Source organism: Dasypus novemcinctus, chromosome 22 (assembly GCF_030445035.2).
Source record: "Dasypus novemcinctus isolate mDasNov1 chromosome 22, mDasNov1.1.hap2, whole genome shotgun sequence".
NCBI classification, from domain to species: domain Eukaryota; kingdom Metazoa; phylum Chordata; class Mammalia; order Cingulata; family Dasypodidae; genus Dasypus; species Dasypus novemcinctus.
This window is the reverse complement of record NC_080694.1, coordinates 710,527-732,737: the sequence shown is the minus strand read 5'-3', so window position 1 is coordinate 732,737 and position 22,211 is coordinate 710,527. Positions and strand designations below refer to the sequence as shown.

Here is a 22,211-nt window from a genome sequence, read left to right as displayed (position 1 = left end):
GGCGGTGGGCGTGGCCGGCCCAGCGGGCCGGGGCGCCTGCGCTTTGGTCCCGGCTTTGCGGGCGTCAGAGAGCGGTCTACGGCGGCGCGGGAGGCCTGGCGCTTGCCCCTCCCCCTCCCCCACCCCTACCCCGGGCGCCGTCTGGGCGCCCCGAAAGGAGGGGCTGAGGAGGGAGGCAGCGGATGGAGCGAGAGGGGGCTTCGATCCCACACGGCTGTTGGATGCGGCTCTCCCGCCGGCAGGTGTCGGCACTTTTGCTTCCCTCCGCGGTGAGGACCATGCTCTCCTCCCTCTCGGCTGACCTGGGCCGGTCCAAGGAGCCTGAAACGCAGGTGGTGCACCTACGCTGGGGCTCAGGTCCCAGCTGGCACGGGGCCTGTCCAGAGACATGCAGAAGCCTGTCTCCTGAGCATGCACGCACCCAGTGCCAGGCTCAGCCGCAGCCAAAGTGACAGAAGAAGAGGCCTGTGTAGGGAGGCCCCCCGTGCAACCGAATCCCCCCTCCCCCCCGTGCAAGAGCACGGATTCCCAAGTAGAGCCCACTGGCAGGGCACTGAGGCCCGGAGCCACCTGCCGTCAGCAGCGTAGTCCTGGCTGTCCCCGCAGCCCTCAGGAGCACCAGGGCCTGGGGCTTGATCGACCAGGCAGCTGCGCCTCGGCGAGAAGGGCTATCTGCTTCGGTTTGGAAATCTGGACAGTATCCCTGCGGCATTGCCCGCTATGCTAGCTTGGAACGGCAATCAGTAGGAAAACCACCTGGTTGCGTGGCGTGCTCTGGCAGAGGGAAATGTGCTTAGGATGACGGGTTCTCTCTTTTTTCCCCCCAAAAACGGATGGTTACGACTCGAGTCAAGGCCCAAACAAGCCGTACGTCCGCTTTGGACGGTCACGATGGCCGCTTAGACTATACCCGGTCCATGGGACACCTGGACCTGTAAGCCCACTTGACCGCAGTGCCTGCCTCCAGTGAGCAGAAATGATTTCCACGCAAGTGTCTCACCACCCAATAGGTAAGCAGTTTCGTCTTGCGTCCCCCGGCCCCAGAGCCGAGAGAAATGCCGGTTCGTTCGTAGGGTCCCAAAAAGGTGGGCGAGAGGAGAAAGGGCAGGCTGATTGCTCAGAGTCGTCGGGGTGCTCTGGGGCCCCTGTCGTCCCACCAAAGAAACGCAGAGAAAGAGAGGTCATTGACAAGGGAGAGGGAAGACTCTGGGCCTGTCCTCTCCGGGAGACAGGCCGAAGCCCGCAGGTCACCGGTGGGAAAGGCCGGGGTTCCCCTGACCTAAGGTGGAGGTGACGGCGATGGGAGACAGCATGTCTGTGACCATGGCCGTGGGGGAGACCTGCAGGGCAACGCCGGCCGGCCCTAGGTAGGCCCCCGCTTGAGGAGGCCTCGGGGACTTTGGTGGGCAAGGAAAGCCCTCTTCAGACGGGTCTGGCAGCCTGGCCCGACCCAGACCCTTGGCCTGGGTCAGGTGAGCCATGGCATGGAGAGGGGGCTCTCCCAGCAGCCCCAGATCTGGCCCAGGGGTCCCTTCCCCCACAGCCCCTTCGGCAAGGGGCCCTGCCCCTCCCCCTGCCTAAGAACTCAGCCCTCTGCCCCCCAGCAAGTGTGAGGAAGGAACGATTCCTACCCAACAGTGGCCCCTAGCGGTGGAAGTTTTGGCTCTGACTTTGGGCAACGGAGCCGCTCTCTTGTTCCTGGAGCTTCTTCTGTCTCTTGGCTTTTCACCAGACAGACAGGAGGGAACAACTGTCCAGGACAGCACAGCAGAGCTTCTCTCCCAGCCCAGTCCCCACCCAGCAGGCTCCACCCACGTCGGCCACCCCTTCCGTCGCGTCCCCGTGGCCTCCTGGTGGCATTCGGTGTACACGTTTTGGAACCCCGCTTCCCCCAGCGCTGGAGGTTTTCCTGGCAGTGGACGCGCTGCCCGAAGGGCATCGGGTGGGTTTCGGCAGGATGCCTATTGGCCGCATCTGTCCCGGCACTGCCACTGGGGACAACTCCCGAGTGCAGAAAACGCCTCCCCGCCCCCGCCCCCCAATCCATCACAACTGTCTTCCTTCTCCCGGGCTTGGGCACCTCGCGCCAGGGACCACCGTCTCCAGGGCAACCAGGAGGGGCGGGGTCGGGGCGAGCCTGCCGGGGGCGGGCTGAGTGGCGCCTGCGCGCCAGGGCGGCGGTGGGCGTGGCCGGCCCAGCGGGCCGGGGCGCCTGCGCTTTGGTCCCGGCTTTGCGGGCGTCAGAGAGCGGTCTACGGCGGCGCGGGAGGCCTGGCGCTTGCCCCTCCCCCTCCCCCACCCCTACCCCGGGCGCCGTCTGGGCGCCCCGAAAGGAGGGGCTGAGGAGGGAGGCAGCGGATGGAGCGAGAGGGGGCTTCGATCCCACACGGCTGTTGGATGCGGCTCTCCCGCCGGCAGGTGTCGGCACTTTTGCTTCCCTCCGCGGTGAGGACCATGCTCTCCTCCCTCTCGGCTGACCTGGGCCGGTCCAAGGAGCCTGAAACGCAGGTGGTGCACCTACGCTGGGGCTCAGGTCCCAGCTGGCACGGGGCCTGTCCAGAGACATGCAGAAGCCTGTCTCCTGAGCATGCACGCACCCAGTGCCAGGCTCAGCCGCAGCCAAAGTGACAGAAGAAGAGGCCTGTGTAGGGAGGCCCCCCGTGCAACCGAATCCCCCCTCCCCCCCGTGCAAGAGCACGGATTCCCAAGTAGAGCCCACTGGCAGGGCACTGAGGCCCGGAGCCACCTGCCGTCAGCAGCGTAGTCCTGGCTGTCCCCGCAGCCCTCAGGAGCACCAGGGCCTGGGGCTTGATCGACCAGGCAGCTGCGCCTCGGCGAGAAGGGCTATCTGCTTCGGTTTGGAAATCTGGACAGTATCCCTGCGGCATTGCCCGCTATGCTAGCTTGGAACGGCAATCAGTAGGAAAACCACCTGGTTGCGTGGCGTGCTCTGGCAGAGGGAAATGTGCTTAGGATGACGGGTTCTCTCTTTTTTCCCCCCAAAAACGGATGGTTACGACTCGAGTCAAGGCCCAAACAAGCCGTACGTCCGCTTTGGACGGTCACGATGGCCGCTTAGACTATACCCGGTCCATGGGACACCTGGACCTGTAAGCCCACTTGACCGCAGTGCCTGCCTCCAGTGAGCAGAAATGATTTCCACGCAAGTGTCTCACCACCCAATAGGTAAGCAGTTTCGTCTTGCGTCCCCCGGCCCCAGAGCCGAGAGAAATGCCGGTTCGTTCGTAGGGTCCCAAAAAGGTGGGCGAGAGGAGAAAGGGCAGGCTGATTGCTCAGAGTCGTCGGGGTGCTCTGGGGCCCCTGTCGTCCCACCAAAGAAACGCAGAGAAAGAGAGGTCATTGACAAGGGAGAGGGAAGACTCTGGGCCTGTCCTCTCCGGGAGACAGGCCGAAGCCCGCAGGTCACCGGTGGGAAAGGCCGGGGTTCCCCTGACCTAAGGTGGAGGTGACGGCGATGGGAGACAGCATGTCTGTGACCATGGCCGTGGGGGAGACCTGCAGGGCAACGCCGGCCGGCCCTAGGTAGGCCCCCGCTTGAGGAGGCCTCGGGGACTTTGGTGGGCAAGGAAAGCCCTCTTCAGACGGGTCTGGCAGCCTGGCCCGACCCAGACCCTTGGCCTGGGTCAGGTGAGCCATGGCATGGAGAGGGGGCTCTCCCAGCAGCCCCAGATCTGGCCCAGGGGTCCCTTCCCCCACAGCCCCTTCGGCAAGGGGCCCTGCCCCTCCCCCTGCCTAAGAACTCAGCCCTCTGCCCCCCAGCAAGTGTGAGGAAGGAACGATTCCTACCCAACAGTGGCCCCTAGCGGTGGAAGTTTTGGCTCTGACTTTGGGCAACGGAGCCGCTCTCTTGTTCCTGGAGCTTCTTCTGTCTCTTGGCTTTTCACCAGACAGACAGGAGGGAACAACTGTCCAGGACAGCACAGCAGAGCTTCTCTCCCAGCCCAGTCCCCACCCAGCAGGCTCCACCCACGTCGGCCACCCCTTCCGTCGCGTCCCCGTGGCCTCCTGGTGGCATTCGGTGTACACGTTTTGGAACCCCGCTTCCCCCAGCGCTGGAGGTTTTCCTGGCAGTGGACGCGCTGCCCGAAGGGCATCGGGTGGGTTTCGGCAGGATGCCTATTGGCCGCATCTGTCCCGGCACTGCCACTGGGGACAACTCCCGAGTGCAGAAAACGCCTCCCCGCCCCCGCCCCCCAATCCATCACAACTGTCTTCCTTCTCCCGGGCTTGGGCACCTCGCGCCAGGGACCACCGTCTCCAGGGCAACCAGGAGGGGCGGGGTCGGGGCGAGCCTGCCGGGGGCGGGCTGAGTGGCGCCTGCGCGCCAGGGCGGCGGTGGGCGTGGCCGGCCCAGCGGGCCGGGGCGCCTGCGCTTTGGTCCCGGCTTTGCGGGCGTCAGAGAGCGGTCTACGGCGGCGCGGGAGGCCTGGCGCTTGCCCCTCCCCCTCCCCCACCCCTACCCCGGGCGCCGTCTGGGCGCCCCGAAAGGAGGGGCTGAGGAGGGAGGCAGCGGATGGAGCGAGAGGGGGCTTCGATCCCACACGGCTGTTGGATGCGGCTCTCCCGCCGGCAGGTGTCGGCACTTTTGCTTCCCTCCGCGGTGAGGACCATGCTCTCCTCCCTCTCGGCTGACCTGGGCCGGTCCAAGGAGCCTGAAACGCAGGTGGTGCACCTACGCTGGGGCTCAGGTCCCAGCTGGCACGGGGCCTGTCCAGAGACATGCAGAAGCCTGTCTCCTGAGCATGCACGCACCCAGTGCCAGGCTCAGCCGCAGCCAAAGTGACAGAAGAAGAGGCCTGTGTAGGGAGGCCCCCCGTGCAACCGAATCCCCCCTCCCCCCCGTGCAAGAGCACGGATTCCCAAGTAGAGCCCACTGGCAGGGCACTGAGGCCCGGAGCCACCTGCCGTCAGCAGCGTAGTCCTGGCTGTCCCCGCAGCCCTCAGGAGCACCAGGGCCTGGGGCTTGATCGACCAGGCAGCTGCGCCTCGGCGAGAAGGGCTATCTGCTTCGGTTTGGAAATCTGGACAGTATCCCTGCGGCATTGCCCGCTATGCTAGCTTGGAACGGCAATCAGTAGGAAAACCACCTGGTTGCGTGGCGTGCTCTGGCAGAGGGAAATGTGCTTAGGATGACGGGTTCTCTCTTTTTTCCCCCCAAAAACGGATGGTTACGACTCGAGTCAAGGCCCAAACAAGCCGTACGTCCGCTTTGGACGGTCACGATGGCCGCTTAGACTATACCCGGTCCATGGGACACCTGGACCTGTAAGCCCACTTGACCGCAGTGCCTGCCTCCAGTGAGCAGAAATGATTTCCACGCAAGTGTCTCACCACCCAATAGGTAAGCAGTTTCGTCTTGCGTCCCCCGGCCCCAGAGCCGAGAGAAATGCCGGTTCGTTCGTAGGGTCCCAAAAAGGTGGGCGAGAGGAGAAAGGGCAGGCTGATTGCTCAGAGTCGTCGGGGTGCTCTGGGGCCCCTGTCGTCCCACCAAAGAAACGCAGAGAAAGAGAGGTCATTGACAAGGGAGAGGGAAGACTCTGGGCCTGTCCTCTCCGGGAGACAGGCCGAAGCCCGCAGGTCACCGGTGGGAAAGGCCGGGGTTCCCCTGACCTAAGGTGGAGGTGACGGCGATGGGAGACAGCATGTCTGTGACCATGGCCGTGGGGGAGACCTGCAGGGCAACGCCGGCCGGCCCTAGGTAGGCCCCCGCTTGAGGAGGCCTCGGGGACTTTGGTGGGCAAGGAAAGCCCTCTTCAGACGGGTCTGGCAGCCTGGCCCGACCCAGACCCTTGGCCTGGGTCAGGTGAGCCATGGCATGGAGAGGGGGCTCTCCCAGCAGCCCCAGATCTGGCCCAGGGGTCCCTTCCCCCACAGCCCCTTCGGCAAGGGGCCCTGCCCCTCCCCCTGCCTAAGAACTCAGCCCTCTGCCCCCCAGCAAGTGTGAGGAAGGAACGATTCCTACCCAACAGTGGCCCCTAGCGGTGGAAGTTTTGGCTCTGACTTTGGGCAACGGAGCCGCTCTCTTGTTCCTGGAGCTTCTTCTGTCTCTTGGCTTTTCACCAGACAGACAGGAGGGAACAACTGTCCAGGACAGCACAGCAGAGCTTCTCTCCCAGCCCAGTCCCCACCCAGCAGGCTCCACCCACGTCGGCCACCCCTTCCGTCGCGTCCCCGTGGCCTCCTGGTGGCATTCGGTGTACACGTTTTGGAACCCCGCTTCCCCCAGCGCTGGAGGTTTTCCTGGCAGTGGACGCGCTGCCCGAAGGGCATCGGGTGGGTTTCGGCAGGATGCCTATTGGCCGCATCTGTCCCGGCACTGCCACTGGGGACAACTCCCGAGTGCAGAAAACGCCTCCCCGCCCCCGCCCCCCAATCCATCACAACTGTCTTCCTTCTCCCGGGCTTGGGCACCTCGCGCCAGGGACCACCGTCTCCAGGGCAACCAGGAGGGGCGGGGTCGGGGCGAGCCTGCCGGGGGCGGGGTGAGTGGCGCCTGCGCGCCAGGGCGGCGGTGGGCGTGGCCGGCCCAGCGGGCCGGGGCGCCTGCGCTTTGGTCCCGGCTTTGCGGGCGTCAGAGAGCGGTCTACGGCGGCGCGGGAGGCCTGGCGCTTGCCCCTCCCCCTCCCCCACCCCTACCCCGGGCGCCGTCTGGGCGCCCCGAAAGGAGGGGCTGAGGAGGGAGGCAGCGGATGGAGCGAGAGGGGGCTTCGATCCCACACGGCTGTTGGATGCGGCTCTCCCGCCGGCAGGTGTCGGCACTTTTGCTTCCCTCCGCGGTGAGGACCATGCTCTCCTCCCTCTCGGCTGACCTGGGCCGGTCCAAGGAGCCTGAAACGCAGGTGGTGCACCTACGCTGGGGCTCAGGTCCCAGCTGGCACGGGGCCTGTCCAGAGACATGCAGAAGCCTGTCTCCTGAGCATGCACGCACCCAGTGCCAGGCTCAGCCGCAGCCAAAGTGACAGAAGAAGAGGCCTGTGTAGGGAGGCCCCCCGTGCAACCGAATCCCCCCTCCCCCCCGTGCAAGAGCACGGATTCCCAAGTAGAGCCCACTGGCAGGGCACTGAGGCCCGGAGCCACCTGCCGTCAGCAGCGTAGTCCTGGCTGTCCCCGCAGCCCTCAGGAGCACCAGGGCCTGGGGCTTGATCGACCAGGCAGCTGCGCCTCGGCGAGAAGGGCTATCTGCTTCGGTTTGGAAATCTGGACAGTATCCCTGCGGCATTGCCCGCTATGCTAGCTTGGAACGGCAATCAGTAGGAAAACCACCTGGTTGCGTGGCGTGCTCTGGCAGAGGGAAATGTGCTTAGGATGACGGGTTCTCTCTTTTTTCCCCCCAAAAACGGATGGTTACGACTCGAGTCAAGGCCCAAACAAGCCGTACGTCCGCTTTGGACGGTCACGATGGCCGCTTAGACTATACCCGGTCCATGGGACACCTGGACCTGTAAGCCCACTTGACCGCAGTGCCTGCCTCCAGTGAGCAGAAATGATTTCCACGCAAGTGTCTCACCACCCAATAGGTAAGCAGTTTCGTCTTGCGTCCCCCGGCCCCAGAGCCGAGAGAAATGCCGGTTCGTTCGTAGGGTCCCAAAAAGGTGGGCGAGAGGAGAAAGGGCAGGCTGATTGCTCAGAGTCGTCGGGGTGCTCTGGGGCCCCTGTCGTCCCACCAAAGAAACGCAGAGAAAGAGAGGTCATTGACAAGGGAGAGGGAAGACTCTGGGCCTGTCCTCTCCGGGAGACAGGCCTCTGCAGGCCTGGCCGGGAGCCCAGGCCGAAGCCCGCAGGTCACCGGTGGGAAAGGCCGGGGTTCCCCTGACCTAAGGTGGAGGTGACGGCGATGGGAGACAGCATGTCTGTGACCATGGCCGTGGGGGAGACCTGCAGGGCAACGCCGGCCGGCCCTAGGTAGGCCCCCGCTTGAGGAGGCCTCGGGGACTTTGGTGGGCAAGGAAAGCCCTCTTCAGACGGGTCTGGCAGCCTGGCCCGACCCAGACCCTTGGCCTGGGTCAGGTGAGCCATGGCATGGAGAGGGGGCTCTCCCAGCAGCCCCAGATCTGGCCCAGGGGTCCCTTCCCCCACAGCCCCTTCGGCAAGGGGCCCTGCCCCTCCCCCTGCCTAAGAACTCAGCCCTCTGCCCCCCAGCAAGTGTGAGGAAGGAACGATTCCTACCCAACAGTGGCCCCTAGCGGTGGAAGTTTTGGCTCTGACTTTGGGCAACGGAGCCGCTCTCTTGTTCCTGGAGCTTCTTCTGTCTCTTGGCTTTTCACCAGACAGACAGGAGGGAACAACTGTCCAGGACAGCACAGCAGAGCTTCTCTCCCAGCCCAGTCCCCACCCAGCAGGCTCCACCCACGTCGGCCACCCCTTCCGTCGCGTCCCCGTGGCCTCCTGGTGGCATTCGGTGTACACGTTTTGGAACCCCGCTTCCCCCAGCGCTGGAGGTTTTCCTGGCAGTGGACGCGCTGCCCGAAGGGCATCGGGTGGGTTTCGGCAGGATGCCTATTGGCCGCATCTGTCCCGGCACTGCCACTGGGGACAACTCCCGAGTGCAGAAAACGCCTCCCCGCCCCCGCCCCCCAATCCATCACAACTGTCTTCCTTCTCCCGGGCTTGGGCACCTCGCGCCAGGGACCACCGTCTCCAGGGCAACCAGGAGGGGCGGGGTCGGGGCGAGCCTGCCGGGGGCGGGCTGAGTGGCGCCTGCGCGCCAGGGCGGCGGTGGGCGTGGCCGGCCCAGCGGGCCGGGGCGCCTGCGCTTTGGTCCCGGCTTTGCGGGCGTCAGAGAGCGGTCTACGGCGGCGCGGGAGGCCTGGCGCTTGCCCCTCCCCCTCCCCCACCCCTACCCCGGGCGCCGTCTGGGCGCCCCGAAAGGAGGGGCTGAGGAGGGAGGCAGCGGATGGAGCGAGAGGGGGCTTCGATCCCACACGGCTGTTGGATGCGGCTCTCCCGCCGGCAGGTGTCGGCACTTTTGCTTCCCTCCGCGGTGAGGACCATGCTCTCCTCCCTCTCGGCTGACCTGGGCCGGTCCAAGGAGCCTGAAACGCAGGTGGTGCACCTACGCTGGGGCTCAGGTCCCAGCTGGCACGGGGCCTGTCCAGAGACATGCAGAAGCCTGTCTCCTGAGCATGCACGCACCCAGTGCCAGGCTCAGCCGCAGCCAAAGTGACAGAAGAAGAGGCCTGTGTAGGGAGGCCCCCCGTGCAACCGAATCCCCCCTCCCCCCCGTGCAAGAGCACGGATTCCCAAGTAGAGCCCACTGGCAGGGCACTGAGGCCCGGAGCCACCTGCCGTCAGCAGCGTAGTCCTGGCTGTCCCCGCAGCCCTCAGGAGCACCAGGGCCTGGGGCTTGATCGACCAGGCAGCTGCGCCTCGGCGAGAAGGGCTATCTGCTTCGGTTTGGAAATCTGGACAGTATCCCTGCGGCATTGCCGGCTATGCTAGCTTGGAACGGCAATCAGTAGGAAAACCACCTGGTTGCGTGGCGTGCTCTGGCAGAGGGAAATGTGCTTAGGATGACGGGTTCTCTCTTTTTTCCCCCCAAAAACGGATGGTTACGACTCGAGTCAAGGCCCAAACAAGCCGTACGTCCGCTTTGGACGGTCACGATGGCCGCTTAGACTATACCCGGTCCATGGGACACCTGGACCTGTAAGCCCACTTGACCGCAGTGCCTGCCTCCAGTGAGCAGAAATGATTTCCACGCAAGTGTCTCACCACCCAATAGGTAAGCAGTTTCGTCTTGCGTCCCCCGGCCCCAGAGCCGAGAGAAATGCCGGTTCGTTCGTAGGGTCCCAAAAAGGTGGGCGAGAGGAGAAAGGGCAGGCTGATTGCTCAGAGTCGTCGGGGTGCTCTGGGGCCCCTGTCGTCCCACCAAAGAAACGCAGAGAAAGAGAGGTCATTGACAAGGGAGAGGGAAGACTCTGGGCCTGTCCTCTCCGGGAGACAGGCCGAAGCCCGCAGGTCACCGGTGGGAAAGGCCGGGGTTCCCCTGACCTAAGGTGGAGGTGACGGCGATGGGAGACAGCATGTCTGTGACCATGGCCGTGGGGGAGACCTGCAGGGCAACGCCGGCCGGCCCTAGGTAGGCCCCCGCTTGAGGAGGCCTCGGGGACTTTGGTGGGCAAGGAAAGCCCTCTTCAGACGGGTCTGGCAGCCTGGCCCGACCCAGACCCTTGGCCTGGGTCAGGTGAGCCATGGCATGGAGAGGGGGCTCTCCCAGCAGCCCCAGATCTGGCCCAGGGGTCCCTTCCCCCACAGCCCCTTCGGCAAGGGGCCCTGCCCCTCCCCCTGCCTAAGAACTCAGCCCTCTGCCCCCCAGCAAGTGTGAGGAAGGAACGATTCCTACCCAACAGTGGCCCCTAGCGGTGGAAGTTTTGGCTCTGACTTTGGGCAACGGAGCCGCTCTCTTGTTCCTGGAGCTTCTTCTGTCTCTTGGCTTTTCACCAGACAGACAGGAGGGAACAACTGTCCAGGACAGCACAGCAGAGCTTCTCTCCCAGCCCAGTCCCCACCCAGCAGGCTCCACCCACGTCGGCCACCCCTTCCGTCGCGTCCCCGTGGCCTCCTGGTGGCATTCGGTGTACACGTTTTGGAACCCCGCTTCCCCCAGCGCTGGAGGTTTTCCTGGCAGTGGACGCGCTGCCCGAAGGGCATCGGGTGGGTTTCGGCAGGATGCCTATTGGCCGCATCTGTCCCGGCACTGCCACTGGGGACAACTCCCGAGTGCAGAAAACGCCTCCCCGCCCCCGCCCCCCAATCCATCACAACTGTCTTCCTTCTCCCGGGCTTGGGCACCTCGCGCCAGGGACCACCGTCTCCAGGGCAACCAGGAGGGGCGGGGTCGGGGCGAGCCTGCCGGGGGCGGGGTGAGTGGCGCCTGCGCGCCAGGGCGGCGGTGGGCGTGGCCGGCCCAGCGGGCCGGGGCGCCTGCGCTTTGGTCCCGGCTTTGCGGGCGTCAGAGAGCGGTCTACGGCGGCGCGGGAGGCCTGGCGCTTGCCCCTCCCCCTCCCCCACCCCTACCCCGGGCGCCGTCTGGGCGCCCCGAAAGGAGGGGCTGAGGAGGGAGGCAGCGGATGGAGCGAGAGGGGGCTTCGATCCCACACGGCTGTTGGATGCGGCTCTCCCGCCGGCAGGTGTCGGCACTTTTGCTTCCCTCCGCGGTGAGGACCATGCTCTCCTCCCTCTCGGCTGACCTGGGCCGGTCCAAGGAGCCTGAAACGCAGGTGGTGCACCTACGCTGGGGCTCAGGTCCCAGCTGGCACGGGGCCTGTCCAGAGACATGCAGAAGCCTGTCTCCTGAGCATGCACGCACCCAGTGCCAGGCTCAGCCGCAGCCAAAGTGACAGAAGAAGAGGCCTGTGTAGGGAGGCCCCCCGTGCAACCGAATCCCCCCTCCCCCCCGTGCAAGAGCACGGATTCCCAAGTAGAGCCCACTGGCAGGGCACTGAGGCCCGGAGCCACCTGCCGTCAGCAGCGTAGTCCTGGCTGTCCCCGCAGCCCTCAGGAGCACCAGGGCCTGGGGCTTGATCGACCAGGCAGCTGCGCCTCGGCGAGAAGGGCTATCTGCTTCGGTTTGGAAATCTGGACAGTATCCCTGCGGCATTGCCCGCTATGCTAGCTTGGAACGGCAATCAGTAGGAAAACCACCTGGTTGCGTGGCGTGCTCTGGCAGAGGGAAATGTGCTTAGGATGACGGGTTCTCTCTTTTTTCCCCCCAAAAACGGATGGTTACGACTCGAGTCAAGGCCCAAACAAGCCGTACGTCCGCTTTGGACGGTCACGATGGCCGCTTAGACTATACCCGGTCCATGGGACACCTGGACCTGTAAGCCCACTTGACCGCAGTGCCTGCCTCCAGTGAGCAGAAATGATTTCCACGCAAGTGTCTCACCACCCAATAGGTAAGCAGTTTCGTCTTGCGTCCCCCGGCCCCAGAGCCGAGAGAAATGCCGGTTCGTTCGTAGGGTCCCAAAAAGGTGGGCGAGAGGAGAAAGGGCAGGCTGATTGCTCAGAGTCGTCGGGGTGCTCTGGGGCCCCTGTCGTCCCACCAAAGAAACGCAGAGAAAGAGAGGTCATTGACAAGGGAGAGGGAAGACTCTGGGCCTGTCCTCTCCGGGAGACAGGCCGAAGCCCGCAGGTCACCGGTGGGAAAGGCCGGGGTTCCCCTGACCTAAGGTGGAGGTGACGGCGATGGGAGACAGCATGTCTGTGACCATGGCCGTGGGGGAGACCTGCAGGGCAACGCCGGCCGGCCCTAGGTAGGCCCCCGCTTGAGGAGGCCTCGGGGACTTTGGTGGGCAAGGAAAGCCCTCTTCAGACGGGTCTGGCAGCCTGGCCCGACCCAGACCCTTGGCCTGGGTCAGGTGAGCCATGGCATGGAGAGGGGGCTCTCCCAGCAGCCCCAGATCTGGCCCAGGGGTCCCTTCCCCCACAGCCCCTTCGGCAAGGGGCCCTGCCCCTCCCCCTGCCTAAGAACTCAGCCCTCTGCCCCCCAGCAAGTGTGAGGAAGGAACGATTCCTACCCAACAGTGGCCCCTAGCGGTGGAAGTTTTGGCTCTGACTTTGGGCAACGGAGCCGCTCTCTTGTTCCTGGAGCTTCTTCTGTCTCTTGGCTTTTCACCAGACAGACAGGAGGGAACAACTGTCCAGGACAGCACAGCAGAGCTTCTCTCCCAGCCCAGTCCCCACCCAGCAGGCTCCACCCACGTCGGCCACCCCTTCCGTCGCGTCCCCGTGGCCTCCTGGTGGCATTCGGTGTACACGTTTTGGAACCCCGCTTCCCCCAGCGCTGGAGGTTTTCCTGGCAGTGGACGCGCTGCCCGAAGGGCATCGGGTGGGTTTCGGCAGGATGCCTATTGGCCGCATCTGTCCCGGCACTGCCACTGGGGACAACTCCCGAGTGCAGAAAACGCCTCCCCGCCCCCGCCCCCCAATCCATCACAACTGTCTTCCTTCTCCCGGGCTTGGGCACCTCGCGCCAGGGACCACCGTCTCCAGGGCAACCAGGAGGGGCGGGGTCGGGGCGAGCCTGCCGGGGGCGGGCTGAGTGGCGCCTGCGCGCCAGGGCGGCGGTGGGCGTGGCCGGCCCAGCGGGCCGGGGCGCCTGCGCTTTGGTCCCGGCTTTGCGGGCGTCAGAGAGCGGTCTACGGCGGCGCGGGAGGCCTGGCGCTTGCCCCTCCCCCTCCCCCACCCCTACCCCGGGCGCCGTCTGGGCGCCCCGAAAGGAGGGGCTGAGGAGGGAGGCAGCGGATGGAGCGAGAGGGGGCTTCGATCCCACACGGCTGTTGGATGCGGCTCTCCCGCCGGCAGGTGTCGGCACTTTTGCTTCCCTCCGCGGTGAGGACCATGCTCTCCTCCCTCTCGGCTGACCTGGGCCGGTCCAAGGAGCCTGAAACGCAGGTGGTGCACCTACGCTGGGGCTCAGGTCCCAGCTGGCACGGGGCCTGTCCAGAGACATGCAGAAGCCTGTCTCCTGAGCATGCACGCACCCAGTGCCAGGCTCAGCCGCAGCCAAAGTGACAGAAGAAGAGGCCTGTGTAGGGAGGCCCCCCGTGCAACCGAATCCCCCCTCCCCCCCGTGCAAGAGCACGGATTCCCAAGTAGAGCCCACTGGCAGGGCACTGAGGCCCGGAGCCACCTGCCGTCAGCAGCGTAGTCCTGGCTGTCCCCGCAGCCCTCAGGAGCACCAGGGCCTGGGGCTTGATCGACCAGGCAGCTGCGCCTCGGCGAGAAGGGCTATCTGCTTCGGTTTGGAAATCTGGACAGTATCCCTGCGGCATTGCCCGCTATGCTAGCTTGGAACGGCAATCAGTAGGAAAACCACCTGGTTGCGTGGCGTGCTCTGGCAGAGGGAAATGTGCTTAGGATGACGGGTTCTCTCTTTTTTCCCCCCAAAAACGGATGGTTACGACTCGAGTCAAGGCCCAAACAAGCCGTACGTCCGCTTTGGACGGTCACGATGGCCGCTTAGACTATACCCGGTCCATGGGACACCTGGACCTGTAAGCCCACTTGACCGCAGTGCCTGCCTCCAGTGAGCAGAAATGATTTCCACGCAAGTGTCTCACCACCCAATAGGTAAGCAGTTTCGTCTTGCGTCCCCCGGCCCCAGAGCCGAGAGAAATGCCGGTTCGTTCGTAGGGTCCCAAAAAGGTGGGCGAGAGGAGAAAGGGCAGGCTGATTGCTCAGAGTCGTCGGGGTGCTCTGGGGCCCCTGTCGTCCCACCAAAGAAACGCAGAGAAAGAGAGGTCATTGACAAGGGAGAGGGAAGACTCTGGGCCTGTCCTCTCCGGGAGACAGGCCGAAGCCCGCAGGTCACCGGTGGGAAAGGCCGGGGTTCCCCTGACCTAAGGTGGAGGTGACGGCGATGGGAGACAGCATGTCTGTGACCATGGCCGTGGGGGAGACCTGCAGGGCAACGCCGGCCGGCCCTAGGTAGGCCCCCGCTTGAGGAGGCCTCGGGGACTTTGGTGGGCAAGGAAAGCCCTCTTCAGACGGGTCTGGCAGCCTGGCCCGACCCAGACCCTTGGCCTGGGTCAGGTGAGCCATGGCATGGAGAGGGGGCTCTCCCAGCAGCCCCAGATCTGGCCCAGGGGTCCCTTCCCCCACAGCCCCTTCGGCAAGGGGCCCTGCCCCTCCCCCTGCCTAAGAACTCAGCCCTCTGCCCCCCAGCAAGTGTGAGGAAGGAACGATTCCTACCCAACAGTGGCCCCTAGCGGTGGAAGTTTTGGCTCTGACTTTGGGCAACGGAGCCGCTCTCTTGTTCCTGGAGCTTCTTCTGTCTCTTGGCTTTTCACCAGACAGACAGGAGGGAACAACTGTCCAGGACAGCACAGCAGAGCTTCTCTCCCAGCCCAGTCCCCACCCAGCAGGCTCCACCCACGTCGGCCACCCCTTCCGTCGCGTCCCCGTGGCCTCCTGGTGGCATTCGGTGTACACGTTTTGGAACCCCGCTTCCCCCAGCGCTGGAGGTTTTCCTGGCAGTGGACGCGCTGCCCGAAGGGCATCGGGTGGGTTTCGGCAGGATGCCTATTGGCCGCATCTGTCCCGGCACTGCCACTGGGGACAACTCCCGAGTGCAGAAAACGCCTCCCCGCCCCCGCCCCCCAATCCATCACAACTGTCTTCCTTCTCCCGGGCTTGGGCACCTCGCGCCAGGGACCACCGTCTCCAGGGCAACCAGGAGGGGCGGGGTCGGGGCGAGCCTGCCGGGGGCGGGCTGAGTGGCGCCTGCGCGCCAGGGCGGCGGTGGGCGTGGCCGGCCCAGCGGGCCGGGGCGCCTGCGCTTTGGTCCCGGCTTTGCGGGCGTCAGAGAGCGGTCTACGGCGGCGCGGGAGGCCTGGCGCTTGCCCCTCCCCCTCCCCCACCCCTACCCCGGGCGCCGTCTGGGCGCCCCGAAAGGAGGGGCTGAGGAGGGAGGCAGCGGATGGAGCGAGAGGGGGCTTCGATCCCACACGGCTGTTGGATGCGGCTCTCCCGCCGGCAGGTGTCGGCACTTTTGCTTCCCTCCGCGGTGAGGACCATGCTCTCCTCCCTCTCGGCTGACCTGGGCCGGTCCAAGGAGCCTGAAACGCAGGTGGTGCACCTACGCTGGGGCTCAGGTCCCAGCTGGCACGGGGCCTGTCCAGAGACATGCAGAAGCCTGTCTCCTGAGCATGCACGCACCCAGTGCCAGGCTCAGCCGCAGCCAAAGTGACAGAAGAAGAGGCCTGTGTAGGGAGGCCCCCCGTGCAACCGAATCCCCCCTCCCCCCCGTGCAAGAGCACGGATTCCCAAGTAGAGCCCACTGGCAGGGCACTGAGGCCCGGAGCCACCTGCCGTCAGCAGCGTAGTCCTGGCTGTCCCCGCAGCCCTCAGGAGCACCAGGGCCTGGGGCTTGATCGACCAGGCAGCTGCGCCTCGGCGAGAAGGGCTATCTGCTTCGGTTTGGAAATCTGGACAGTATCCCTGCGGCATTGCCCGCTATGCTAGCTTGGAACGGCAATCAGTAGGAAAACCACCTGGTTGCGTGGCGTGCTCTGGCAGAGGGAAATGTGCTTAGGATGACGGGTTCTCTCTTTTTTCCCCCCAAAAACGGATGGTTACGACTCGAGTCAAGGCCCAAACAAGCCGTACGTCCGCTTTGGACGGTCACGATGGCCGCTTAGACTATACCCGGTCCATGGGACACCTGGACCTGTAAGCCCACTTGACCGCAGTGCCTGCCTCCAGTGAGCAGAAATGATTTCCACGCAAGTGTCTCACCACCCAATAGGTAAGCAGTTTCGTCTTGCGTCCCCCGGCCCCAGAGCCGAGAGAAATGCCGGTTCGTTCGTAGGGTCCCAAAAAGGTGGGCGAGAGGAGAAAGGGCAGGCTGATTGCTCAGAGTCGTCGGGGTGCTCTGGGGCCCCTGTCGTCCCACCAAAGAAACGCAGAGAAAGAGAGGTCATTGACAAGGGAGAGGGAAGACTCTGGGCCTGTCCTCTCCGGGAGACAGGCCGAAGCCCGCAGGTCACCGGTGGGAAAGGCCGGGGTTCCCCTGACCTAAGGTGGAGGTGACGGCGATGGGAGACAGCATGTCTGTGACCATGGCCGTGGGGGAGACCTGCAGGGCAACGCCGGCCGGCCCTAGGTAGGCCCCCGCTTGAGGAGGCCTCGGGGACTTTGGTGGGCAAGGAAAGCCCTCTTCAGACGGGTCTGGCAGCCTGGCCCGACCCAGACCCTTGGCCTGGGTCAGGTGAGCCATGGCATGGAGAGGGGGCTCTCCCAGCAGCCCCAGATCTGGCCCAGGGGTCCCTTCCCCCACAGCCCCTTCGGCAAGGGGCCCTGCCCCTCCCCCTGCCTAAGAACTCAGCCCTCTGCCCCCCAGCAAGTGTGAGGAAGGAACGATTCCTACCCAACAGTGGCCCCTAGCGGTGGAAGTTTTGGCTCTGACTTTGGGCAACGGAGCCGCTCTCTTGTTCCTGGAGCTTCTTCTGTCTCTTGGCTTTTCACCAGACAGACAGGAGGGAACAACTGTCCAGGACAGCACAGCAGAGCTTCTCTCCCAGCCCAGTCCCCACCCAGCAGGCTCCACCCACGTCGGCCACCCCTTCCGTCGCGTCCCCGTGGCCTCCTGGTGGCATTCGGTGTACACGTTTTGGAACCCCGCTTCCCCCAGCGCTGGAGGTTTTCCTGGCAGTGGACGCGCTGCCCGAAGGGCATCGGGTGGGTTTCGGCAGGATGCCTATTGGCCGCATCTGTCCCGGCACTGCCACTGGGGACAACTCCCGAGTGCAGAAAACGCCTCCCCGCCCCCGCCCCCCAATCCATCACAACTGTCTTCCTTCTCCCGGGCTTGGGCACCTCGCGCCAGGGACCACCGTCTCCAGGGCAACCAGGAGGGGCGGGGTCGGGGCGAGCCTGCCGGGGGCGGGCTGAGTGGCGCCTGCGCGCCAGGGCGGCGGTGGGCGTGGCCGGCCCAGCGGGCCGGGGCGCCTGCGCTTTGGTCCCGGCTTTGCGGGCGTCAGAGAGCGGTCTACGGCGGCGCGGGAGGCCTGGCGCTTGCCCCTCCCCCTCCCCCACCCCTACCCCGGGCGCCGTCTGGGCGCCCCGAAAGGAGGGGCTGAGGAGGGAGGCAGCGGATGGAGCGAGAGGGGGCTTCGATCCCACACGGCTGTTGGATGCGGCTCTCCCGCCGGCAGGTGTCGGCACTTTTGCTTCCCTCCGCGGTGAGGACCATGCTCTCCTCCCTCTCGGCTGACCTGGGCCGGTCCAAGGAGCCTGAAACGCAGGTGGTGCACCTACGCTGGGGCTCAGGTCCCAGCTGGCACGGGGCCTGTCCAGAGACATGCAGAAGCCTGTCTCCTGAGCATGCACGCACCCAGTGCCAGGCTCAGCCGCAGCCAAAGTGACAGAAGAAGAGGCCTGTGTAGGGAGGCCCCCCGTGCAACCGAATCCCCCCTCCCCCCCGTGCAAGAGCACGGATTCCCAAGTAGAGCCCACTGGCAGGGCACTGAGGCCCGGAGCCACCTGCCGTCAGCAGCGTAGTCCTGGCTGTCCCCGCAGCCCTCAGGAGCACCAGGGCCTGGGGCTTGATCGACCAGGCAGCTGCGCCTCGGCGAGAAGGGCTATCTGCTTCGGTTTGGAAATCTGGACAGTATCCCTGCGGCATTGCCCGCTATGCTAGCTTGGAACGGCAATCAGTAGGAAAACCACCTGGTTGCGTGGCGTGCTCTGGCAGAGGGAAATGTGCTTAGGATGACGGGTTCTCTCTTTTTTCCCCCCAAAAACGGATGGTTACGACTCGAGTCAAGGCCCAAACAAGCCGTACGTCCGCTTTGGACGGTCACGATGGCCGCTTAGACTATACCCGGTCCATGGGACACCTGGACCTGTAAGCCCACTTGACCGCAGTGCCTGCCTCCAGTGAGCAGAAATGATTTCCACGCAAGTGTCTCACCACCCAATAGGTAAGCAGTTTCGTCTTGCGTCCCCCGGCCCCAGAGCCGAGAGAAATGCCGGTTCGTTCGTAGGGTCCCAAAAAGGTGGGCGAGAGGAGAAAGGGCAGGCTGATTGCTCAGAGTCGTCGGGGTGCTCTGGGGCCCCTGTCGTCCCACCAAAGAAACGCAGAGAAAGAGAGGTCATTGACAAGGGAGAGGGAAGACTCTGGGCCTGTCCTCTCCGGGAGACAGGCCGAAGCCCGCAGGTCACCGGTGGGAAAGGCCGGGGTTCCCCTGACCTAAGGTGGAGGTGACGGCGATGGGAGACAGCATGTCTGTGACCATGGCCGTGGGGGAGACCTGCAGGGCAACGCCGGCCGGCCCTAGGTAGGCCCCCGCTTGAGGAGGCCTCGGGGACTTTGGTGGGCAAGGAAAGCCCTCTTCAGACGGGTCTGGCAGCCTGGCCCGACCCAGACCCTTGGCCTGGGTCAGGTGAGCCATGGCATGGAGAGGGGGCTCTCCCAGCAGCCCCAGATCTGGCCCAGGGGTCCCTTCCCCCACAGCCCCTTCGGCAAGGGGCCCTGCCCCTCCCCCTGCCTAAGAACTCAGCCCTCTGCCCCCCAGCAAGTGTGAGGAAGGAACGATTCCTACCCAACAGTGGCCCCTAGCGGTGGAAGTTTTGGCTCTGACTTTGGGCAACGGAGCCGCTCTCTTGTTCCTGGAGCTTCTTCTGTCTCTTGGCTTTTCACCAGACAGACAGGAGGGAACAACTGTCCAGGACAGCACAGCAGAGCTTCTCTCCCAGCCCAGTCCCCACCCAGCAGGCTCCACCCACGTCGGCCACCCCTTCCGTCGCGTCCCCGTGGCCTCCTGGTGGCATTCGGTGTACACGTTTTGGAACCCCGCTTCCCCCAGCGCTGGAGGTTTTCCTGGCAGTGGACGCGCTGCCCGAAGGGCATCGGGTGGGTTTCGGCAGGATGCCTATTGGCCGCATCTGTCCCGGCACTGCCACTGGGGACAACTCCCGAGTGCAGAAAACGCCTCCCCGCCCCCGCCCCCCAATCCATCACAACTGTCTTCCTTCTCCCGGGCTTGGGCACCTCGCGCCAGGGACCACCGTCTCCAGGGCAACCAGGAGGGGCGGGGTCGGGGCGAGCCTGCCGGGGGCGGGGTGAGTGGCGCCTGCGCGCCAGGGCGGCGGTGGGCGTGGCCGGCCCAGCGGGCCGGGGCGCCTGCGCTTTGGTCCCGGCTTTGCGGGCGTCAGAGAGCGGTCTACGGCGGCGCGGGAGGCCTGGCGCTTGCCCCTCCCCCTCCCCCACCCCTACCCCGGGCGCCGTCTGGGCGCCCCGAAAGGAGGGGCTGAGGAGGGAGGCAGCGGATGGAGCGAGAGGGGGCTTCGATCCCACACGGCTGTTGGATGCGGCTCTCCCGCCGGCAGGTGTCGGCACTTTTGCTTCCCTCCGCGGTGAGGACCATGCTCTCCTCCCTCTCGGCTGACCTGGGCCGGTCCAAGGAGCCTGAAACGCAGGTGGTGCACCTACGCTGGGGCTCAGGTCCCAGCTGGCACGGGGCCTGTCCAGAGACATGCAGAAGCCTGTCTCCTGAGCATGCACGCACCCAGTGCCAGGCTCAGCCGCAGCCAAAGTGACAGAAGAAGAGGCCTGTGTAGGGAGGCCCCCCGTGCAACCGAATCCCCCCTCCCCCCCGTGCAAGAGCACGGATTCCCAAGTAGAGCCCACTGGCAGGGCACTGAGGCCCGGAGCCACCTGCCGTCAGCAGCGTAGTCCCTGGCTGTCCCCGCAGCCCTCAGGAGCACCAGGGCCTGGGGCTTGATCGACCAGGCAGCTGCGCCTCGGCGAGAAGGGCTATCTGCTTCGGTTTGGAAATCTGGACAGTATCCCTGCGGCATTGCCCGCTATGCTAGCTTGGAACGGCAATCAGTAGGAAACCACCTGGTTGCGTGGCGTGCTCTGGCAGAGGGAAATGTGCTTAGGATGACGGGTTCTCTCTTTTTTCCCCCCAAAAACGGATGGTTACGACTCGAGTCAAGGCCCAAACAAGCCGTACGTCCGCTTTGGACGGTCACGATGGCCGCTTAGACTATACCCGGTCCATGGGACACCTGGACCTGTAAGCCCACTTGACCGCAGTGCCTGCCTCCAGTGAGCAGAAATGATTTCCACGCAAGTGTCTCACCACCCAATAGGTAAGCAGTTTCGTCTTGCGTCCCCCGGCCCCAGAGCGAGAGAAATGCCGGTTCGTTCGTAGGGTCCCAAAAAGGTGGGCGAGAGGAGAAAGGGCAGGCTGATTGCTCAGAGTCGTCGGGGTGCTCTGGGGCCCCTGTCGTCCCACCAAAGAAACGCAGAGAAAGAGAGGTCATTGACAAGGGAGAGGGAAGACTCTGGGCCTGTCCTCTCCGGGAGACAGGCCTCTGCAGGCCTGGCCGGGAGCCCAGGCCGAAGCCCGCAGGTCACCGGTGGGAAAGGCCGGGGTTCCCCTGACCTAAGGTGGAGGTGACGGCGATGGGAGACAGCATGTCTGTGACCATGGCCGTGGGGGAGACCTGCAGGGCAACGCCGGCCGGCCCTAGGTAGGCCCCCGCTTGAGGAGGCCTCGGGGACTTTGGTGGGCAAGGAAAGCCCTCTTCAGACGGGTCTGGCAGCCTGGCCCGACCCAGACCCTTGGCCTGGGTCAGGTGAGCCATGGCATGGAGAGGGGGCTCTCCCAGCAGCCCCAGATCTGGCCCAGGGGTCCCTTCCCCCACAGCCCCTTCGGCAAGGGGCCCTGCCCCTCCCCCTGCCTAAGAACTCAGCCCTCTGCCCCCCAGCAAGTGTGAGGAAGGAACGATTCCTACCCAACAGTGGCCCCTAGCGGTGGAAGTTTTGGCTCTGACTTTGGGCAACGGAGCCGCTCTCTTGTTCCTGGAGCTTCTTCTGTCTCTTGGCTTTTCACCAGACAGACAGGAGGGAACAACTGTCCAGGACAGCACAGCAGAGCTTCTCTCCCAGCCCAGTCCCCACCCAGCAGGCTCCACCCACGTCGGCCACCCCTTCCGTCGCGTCCCCGTGGCCTCCTGGTGGCATTCGGTGTACACGTTTTGGAACCCCGCTTCCCCCAGCGCTGGAGGTTTTCCTGGCAGTGGACGCGCTGCCCGAAGGGCATCGGGTGGGTTTCGGCAGGATGCCTATTGGCCGCATCTGTCCCGGCACTGCCACTGGGGACAACTCCCGAGTGCAGAAAACGCCTCCCCGCCCCCGCCCCCCAATCCATCACAACTGTCTTCCTTCTCCCGGGCTTGGGCACCTCGCGCCAGGGACCACCGTCTCCAGGGCAACCAGGAGGGGCGGGGTCGGGGCGAGCCTGCCGGGGGCGGGGTGAGTGGCGCCTGCGCGCCAGGGCGGCGGTGGGCGTGGCCGGCCCAGCGGGCCGGGGCGCCTGCGCTTTGGTCCCGGCTTTGCGGGCGTCAGAGAGCGGTCTACGGCGGCGCGGGAGGCCTGGCGCTTGCCCCTCCCCCTCCCCCACCCCTACCCCGGGCGCCGTCTGGGCGCCCCGAAAGGAGGGGCTGAGGAGGGAGGCAGCGGATGGAGCGAGAGGGGGCTTCGATCCCACACGGCTGTTGGATGCGGCTCTCCCGCCGGCAGGTGTCGGCACTTTTGCTTCCCTCCGCGGTGAGGACCATGCTCTCCTCCCTCTCGGCTGACCTGGGCCGGTCCAAGGAGCCTGAAACGCAGGTGGTGCACCTACGCTGGGGCTCAGGTCCCAGCTGGCACGGGGCCTGTCCAGAGACATGCAGAA

The 22,211-nt window shown here is 65.3% G+C and overlaps 1 long non-coding RNA gene across 40 annotated transcripts in view; it reads left to right on the top strand.

The window, feature by feature from the left end:
- The window catches only part of LOC131275256 (uncharacterized), a 29,159-nt gene extending 6,954 nt beyond the window's left edge, over positions 1-22,205 (top strand). For 9 of the 40 annotated variants that reach the window (XR_009182675.2, XR_009182689.2, XR_009182663.2 and 6 more), the window contains 20 exons: positions 243-1,010; positions 1,733-1,942; positions 2,419-3,186; positions 3,909-4,118; positions 4,595-5,362; positions 6,085-6,294; positions 6,771-7,538; positions 8,289-8,498; positions 8,975-9,742; positions 10,465-10,674; positions 11,151-11,918; positions 12,641-12,850; positions 13,327-14,094; positions 14,817-15,026; positions 15,503-16,270; positions 16,993-17,202; positions 17,679-18,446; positions 19,169-19,378; positions 20,462-20,622; positions 21,372-22,205. This is a non-coding gene — a long non-coding RNA (uncharacterized lncRNA). Of the gene's footprint in view, positions 1-242; positions 1,011-1,732; positions 1,943-2,418; positions 3,187-3,908; positions 4,119-4,594; positions 5,363-6,084; positions 6,295-6,770; positions 7,539-8,288; positions 8,499-8,974; positions 9,743-10,464; positions 10,675-11,150; positions 11,919-12,640; positions 12,851-13,326; positions 14,095-14,816; positions 15,027-15,502; positions 16,271-16,992; positions 17,203-17,678; positions 18,447-19,168; positions 19,379-19,854; positions 20,188-20,461; positions 20,623-21,371 lie in introns of those variants that run through there. The other 31 variants (XR_009182693.2, XR_009182684.2, XR_009182676.2 and 28 more) reach the window with 30 other exon arrangements.
- The last annotated feature ends 6 nt before the right edge of the window (positions 22,206-22,211 follow it).